Source organism: Olea europaea, chromosome 19, assembly GCF_002742605.1.
Source record: "Olea europaea var. sylvestris chromosome 19, O_europaea_v1, whole genome shotgun sequence".
Lineage (NCBI taxonomy): Eukaryota > Viridiplantae > Streptophyta > Magnoliopsida > Lamiales > Oleaceae > Olea > Olea europaea.
Window position 1 is genome coordinate 1,825,160 of NC_036255.1, and position 7,764 is coordinate 1,832,923.

A 7,764-nucleotide genomic window follows, 5' to 3' on the forward strand; every position below is an offset into this window, starting at 1 on the left:
TATCCTTGATACTCTTGATTGGGGCCGAAAAGAATAGTTGGTGTATATTCTAAAACATAAATAAAATAAAAATGAGTTTTAATTGTGCTATTGAAACAGTGAACAACAATCCGTCAGAATATTCTATACTTAGTTTTTAGAGGTTCTGAGGACAACATACAATTTGAATCTGTGTGTTCAAGCAGTTTTAATTAAGTGCAGAAATTAAATAACATATTAAAACTTGAACACCGAATACAACGTGGTAAACCCCAAAGGAAACATCCACGACCGCCATGTCATGAATCAAACAATCCACTAGATTAATTTATCAAAAATACAATAGCATTCGTTTTGTAATCTCTTAAAATTAACAAAGAATAATAAAAACAATTAAGAACAACTCTGTTGTATCTTCTTCTTTTGACTTGTTGATGAAGTTAATCAAATTCATTGATCTTGACTTCGTACCACTTACCCACCATGCTCGACCGCAATCACCACTTGAATTAAAAATCACTATGTTTAATCCATGCCAATCAGCTTGATCAATGAATGAATTGAATCAATGTTATCAAAATCGGACTGGAGTACCTGTGCGACTAAAAAACCCTAGAACCAGAGTGATAACCTGTCGATTGATGTATTAAACCTGCAAGTATAAAAAATGGCTCAAATATCATAAAATCGGGTAGCTTTTCGAAACCGACGACCCGATTGTGAGTTTACAGAGTTTTTCCGATTGGCTTTGTAAGAAAAAATCAAATGCTAAAGTAACATTTATTCAAGAAATTGATTCAACATATGGTACCCCCAATGTTTAATTATATTATTTTCGAGTCAACCCGAGTTCAACCCCTAACCCTCTTTCTTTTCCGAGTCAACGTCTGGATCAATTTTCAAAATATTGAATTGAACATTCAGCATACGTTGATTTATATTCTCCAAATATTTTGAAAAAGACTTTGACATTGAAAAATAATTAATGGCAATATTACCCATAAAGAATTAGTATTTTTGTAGGACGATGTGAAAAATACAATGATAGAGGTTTTACTTATAGAGAGAGTTGTCCAAAGAAACTCAATTGCACTTGAGAAGAGCTTAGGGTAGAGGAGGCGGGAGTTTGGGTAATTTTTTTTACAGGTGGGTCCCCCATGAGAGTGTCACCCCTATCCTAATAAACCAGCAAAATTCATTGCACTTAGGAGTTATTGGATTATAGAAGGAAAAGGGCTTCTAACAGGGGGAGAAATAGACAATGCTATAAACTACCAAATAACAATTTATGTGGAATGACAATTGTACAGAAATCTACACGTGGGCCTAACCTTGATTGGGCCAAGAAGATGGATCCCATTCATTAACATTCACCGCTAAATGGACCACTTTCTCGACTTCGTAAATTTGGGCTTTGCCCACAGCAGTAAAGCCTGTGAGAAAACAGGTAAACAGCTTACATTTGCAACTTCGCACCTTTCTTATAAAAAGTAATAAGCAAGTTTTAAATAGGTAAATTATTTATTAATATATATATATATATATATATATATTCGAGTTTTTCGTCACTAGTAAGGTCTAGTGTTTTTTTTTTTTCTTGGAGATGAAGATCGTACAAGATGCTGGCAAAGAAAAACAAGCTTTTTATCATTTTCCTTAAATGCATCAAACAACCTAATTGCGTGATAAGTTAATTTTCACAATCAAGTAACCTAATTTCTAAATTCCTTTTTCCTTTTTCTCAACAACGAACCAAAAAATAACCCAATTTTCACAAATTGCAAACCCCGTCAACCAAAAGGTCCGTTCATGTGTTCCATGTTTATCATGTGAACTGTACTTTCTTGGACCACGACAGTATAGATAAGCATTCTTGTATTTCTCACGTCATCCCACAAGAAATCATGGTGGCCATAAATCTTCTATGCTTTTGCTTTCTTTCTTGGTCCATCATGCTCTAAGTTGCAATATCACGCACAAAGATGTGATCATGGAAAAATATCCTTTTGAGTTTCTCAATATCTTACGAGGTTCCAAAATGTACAATAAGGTGGAAGAACTCAATCGAGTTGTGGAGTATCTCGATCAATTCGATTATCTCGATACTCTTAACGCTAACAACAATGATGTATTTAATGAATAAGGTAGATAAGCTAGAGTCTGCGATCAAATCTTATTAATTCAATTATAAACTCGACGCTACCGGAGTTCTAGATTTTCGCATAGTGTCTACAATGATGAACATTCGATACGGGGTGCTTGATCTTATCGATGGTACTAACACAATGTATAGTGGCACATTTGATACTTCAAAATATGCTTTCTTTGGTAATAGAAAACAAGCTGCTAAATTTCTTATCTATGGATTTGAAGGTGATTTTCCTACACACATTATGAAGCCCATATGATATGCCTGTTGGAGACGACTTATAAAAAGGGCTATGTAAGAGTTGATTTTTGATATATTTGTTTGACTAGTTTTAACCCTCAAGAGCGTGATCAAAACACAATTTATATGAATGAAAATTTGGACAGAATTTTGGTATAACGATTACACAAAACAATGATTAAAAAGGAGTAGAAATAGAGAATAATCCAAGGTGAAACGTTATCTCTTTCCTTAAGATAAATTGTCTCGCTACAGTGCTCACGGTGAATGGTACTTATCTTCCAAGATACAATAGATTCACAACTTGTGATAGCAACACTTCAAACCACAAGAAACCAACAAATTTTTGATAGAATTTTTCCTCTACAAAGGAAATGCATGAAAATGCTATGGAATTAGAAATGAGAGAATTGCAATAAAAGAATGAATGTTCAATGCAATTGGTATACCCAAAATCATGTCCATAGAGTCATATTTATAGACATAGAAAGGGTGCAAATGAAGTAGTGTGGGCCAAAACATGCATTCTTTCGAAAAGTTGCAACACTTCATTTTTTCCAACTTTGGTCCGCAATTTTTCATTCATCTGAAATTGGTTTCCAGATTTCAAATATACCACGACGATCTACTCGACGAGTAGAATAAGTTGGTCTATTTACTTTTGTAATTTGACCATCGAATCAAGTCAAATATTTGATCGAAGTTGACACGTAGTCACACCTTTTTATTTTTCACTTTTACACACCTTTTCATTTTCTAATTTTTGGTTAATTATTTGCACCAATTTCTACAATGTCTTTGACATATGGGCTAACAATCCATACTTTCATGATTCGCCCTACAATGACTGCATCTTGGCCCAACTGCTTGAACTATATTCATTGTCTGATCTACTTTTTAAATTAGTGTTGATAGCTTAGCTGAGATTGCTATTAGTGTGTCGACCTCATGATTCCAACAACTTTTCTTCCATTTGATCTCTTTGTTCTTCTTCAATAATTGATATCTCATCGAATTGAATGATCGGTTCACAATCAAAATTCCCGACAACGATATCAAAAACCTGTTCTATAAAATTTCGTAAACGTGCGAGATCATTGACCAGCAAGCAATAAATTTTGATGAGAAGAGTATTGTCCCACAAGGAATAAATTTTAATTCAAATTTACTAATTATGCATGGAATTCGAATTGTGTAACAAAAGAGAGAGTTTATTTTATTTATACTAAATTAATCTAAAAAAATATGAAAAGCTAGGGTTTATATTAATAAATGGATGATTGTATTGAATTTTGAATCCGCATATTGCTATCTATTTCAATTCTCAATTATATAATCTAGTCTTATTCGTGCATTTTTAACAATATATAAAGCTAATATATTTAACTTTTCATTTTGAAGATAAACTAATTATATTCTACTCACGACTTGAGTCTATTCCTAGACAAATTCGAATGAGTAGAATGCATGTAATTTTAGATTAATAATATGATTGCAATATTGTTTGATAAAATGCTGTGCATTTATTTGGGTCATATTACTAAACTTTTATGTCGTTAAATTATTGAATTTTACTTAAAGTGGGTTAATGTTATATTATTTCTATCATGGACTCGTTTTGAAGCAGTTTGAAGAGAAAGAATAATTAATTGGCTATTGGATGCAATGTTGGAGAGCAAATTCAACACTTTAGAAATTGAAGACGTTAAATTGAATTGAAGAGAACATTGGTTGCACAATTGATGAATTCAAGGACTAAATTGCGTTAAATTGAAAGATTGATGACTTGAAGAAAATAATAAATTAAATGGGCCTCACTTTTGGACTTGTATTTGGATTCAAATTTAAAATACGTTTTTATTCTTGAATGAATGACATTGATTTAATTTTCTCTACAATTATATGCGTAATAGTTTTATGAATTTTGTGGCTTGTTTTACTTTTGAAACATTGAATATAAGTTAGACATTATGTCAATTGTTGTAGAGTTCAATAGGGGGATAGAAATATACCGCTATACTTTAAATGACCTTTAAGTATTCATAAATCTTTAATACATTTTTATAAGTTCACATCCGTCATAGAAATATAATCGAGTCACATGTAAGAATATGTTTAATTCTATTTAAGAGATATTGTTAGACTAATTGGAATATCGATCTTCATAATTGAATCGTATTGTCAAATTTATAAATTTTGATGTTAAAGGAGATTGATATAAGGGAATTCAAGACCCTAGTATGCTTTTCATCATTATATTTTTATAAAACTTGCATTTAATTGTAACCTTGCATAGTGGGGCCCTTGCTCATCAAGCAATTATACCGCTCTCACTCCTCTATTCGAGAGGGAGAATTTTTGTGAAAACCTTCCCTAGGTTGTGGTTTTATTCTTGTTTTTCTTTTAAAAAATCCCCTTTGCCTTACCTTGTTGGCGACTCGACAATCTGTATTCCAAAGGTTTACTGAGGGGAAGCTTTTGGCAGGTATTCTCTTATTGTAGCTTTCTCTACTTCAAAGAACTATCAAGGGTTTGAATCCCTCTCTCTCCTTTTTTTTCCCCCTCATTGTATAGTATTCAATTATCAAAAGAATGTTTATAATATTTTCTAAACTTTTGGTCTCTCTTTGTTATGAACACAATAAAGTGAATGAACCACATTTGGATAACATTTATAAGTTATGAGATCATAGCATACACACATGTATAAGTGACATGTTCCATGCATTACAATCAAGGGATTGAGTCATTGTTTTGGATGTAGGAGCATATAGTTATAATGCATAAGAATTGTAAGAATTATCTTTGGTTTTACCATTGAACCAATTACCTATATCCTTTTGTCATTTTTGATGTTTCAAAATTGTGTTCTTCAATAATTTGTTATAATTGTAACAATCTCGTCTCTATGTCCAAATCGTTAATTAAGTACTATTCACTTTTGGAAAGCCTAGCCCGTTTTAGCCCTCACGACACAAATAGTTGACCACCACAAGGTAGTCCGTTTTTCTTCAAGGAAACGGACACATTGGATCATAACAAATGTCAGAGATCAATGTTTAAGGCAATAATCGACTTGTTCACCAAAATTATTTTCGAACTCATTTCTCATTTTCTAAAATTATTACATGAACTACAATTCATCCTTGCGTCCAGTGTCACCCCCCATAAGTTCTTTAAGTGAGAACTCATCTTCTTCAATGATTTGACGATCTTTACCATCCCAGGGTTCAGTCTTCATAATTACATGGATGTACTCCATAAACCGAATGGGTTCCTCATTAAGTCCACCAGCTTTCACAAATTCTCTGAGAAAACAATTCGAATATCTGATGAGGACATCGGACGACGTTTACTTATTTTATTTAAGCTTTATTTATTTTCTTGGACTATTATTTAAATTTGGACTTGTATGGGCTCGGGTCCAAGCTCATTAGGATTGCTTTACAATTTAAACCTATTTTGCATTCTAATTTTCAGTTGATGAATTGATTGAATAATAAAGTGGCCGTAGCCGTTTTGCCTCTCTTCTTCCCTCTCTCTGTCTTCCCTCTCAGTTCCCCCCTTCTCCTTCCCCTTTCTCCTTCTTCATTATTTGTTATTCGTTTTACATCAAATTTGGTATCAAAGCCTAAACTTGGGTAATCTCTCATCTCTAATCCAAAAATCTCTTTCTATTTATTTCCTAAGAACTTGTGGAACAACACACACAAATAAACTTTTAGCATGAGCAGCCAAGTTATTATTTTTCTAGCTTCTTTATAGTTGTTCCAAAAAAAAAAACTGTTCACGTTACTGTTCACAGGCGGAAATTTCAGTTTAGGTTTTTTCTGCAATTTCAGTTCACATCCCAGCCCAAAAAAAAAAATTCGTGTTACTGTTCACGGGGTACTATTCACACCCGAAAATTCATTCTTTTGTATTATCAGCTTAAAAAAAAAAGTTACTGTTCACACAAAAAAAAAATATCTCATTTTTTCCCTCCTGCTGCTGCTCATAAATAAAAAAAAAATTGTGGTGTTGTTCCACAAATCCCAAACCCTAGCATTCAAGCCTACTTAGCCCTTCAACCCATATATTCCATCTCTATAACCTACTCCATTCATTTTTTTATCAAAACACTTGGGTCATAAGCTAGTGGCCCAAATTACTCCCAAAGCCCACTAAATGCACAGCCCATCTCTCATCATCTATTTACCCAATCCACTTGTTTTTCAGCCCAATAAACACTAAATCCAACCCACTTATCATAGATTATCACAATCGGCCCAACACCATTCAACCCATGATCAGTCCCAAATATCCAACCAAAACCCGATTATAACCAATCCATTAAAATCAAATACCCCACAGTTTCACCCGATTTCTCTCTCATAACCACTCTCTTGCCGCTACCTTCTCTAATCACCATCACGCCACCACTTCATTATCTATTGTACCCAGGCATCCAGAGCACTACCGCTTCATCGCCATAGGCCACCACCACCTATCCAAGATCATACACTTCCACCACAATTACCACACTCTTATATTTTCTCGTCCATCTCAACAATCTAAAAGCCACAGTCACTACACACAGTTTTACGTCCACACCAGAACCAGCACAAGTTACAGTCTACAGGGGCTAAAACCATTGGATACGAAAGGAAGAACAGAAGCATAGTTGAGGCTTATAAGTCGACAATTTAGATCAAGCGGCATACAAATAATCAAAACTAAACAACAGGGAGTCCTTGATCTCTATTTAGTATTGGTTTATACTACTACTTCATTTTTAAAATTGCATCAATTAAAATCTTGTGCTGCTGTTATTGTGATAATTTTAGCCTTAAACCTCACTTGGTCAAAACCAATAATCGAATTGACACCAGTGACCGAATTGAGTTCCATTGTTCCCCACTTAAATTGATTGGAGAATTTGACTAGTGTTGACCCTTGCTTTGCCATTTTACATGTACTAGCAGTATTAGTTTGTTTTGGATTTAATTAATCCCAATATTTAAAATTAAATTAAAAAAATGATACAAGTTATTTTCCATTGCTTGCACGTATTGTTCACTGATCTAATCATAGCACGTCATTTAGCTGGTATTACATTGCATGTAGCTGCATAGTGGTCGTCTTGTCATCTCTATCTCCAATACATTGACCATGGATCCATCCCAATTTGATGCACTCACTAGACAATTAGCGTAACTTGCCACTAGCCTATCGACTGTCCAATCAGACATAACTGCTACTCGTGAGGAGAAAAAGAACCTAGCTGCTAAGTTGAGCAATTTTAAGCGAACCCCTCGTTTAACTGACACTAATTCTGAAGCGTCTCATACTAGACAATATCATCGTGGACAAAGTGATCAAAAATATTTTCGACGCGATCGTAGGAATAGGGATCA

The 7,764-nt window shown here is 33.8% G+C and overlaps 1 pseudogene; it reads right to left on the reverse strand.

Annotated features, from left to right (window-relative positions):
• Window positions 1-399: 399 nt before the first annotated feature.
• Window positions 400-7,764, reverse strand: part of LOC111368913 — a 20,880-nt pseudogene continuing 13,515 nt past the window's right edge.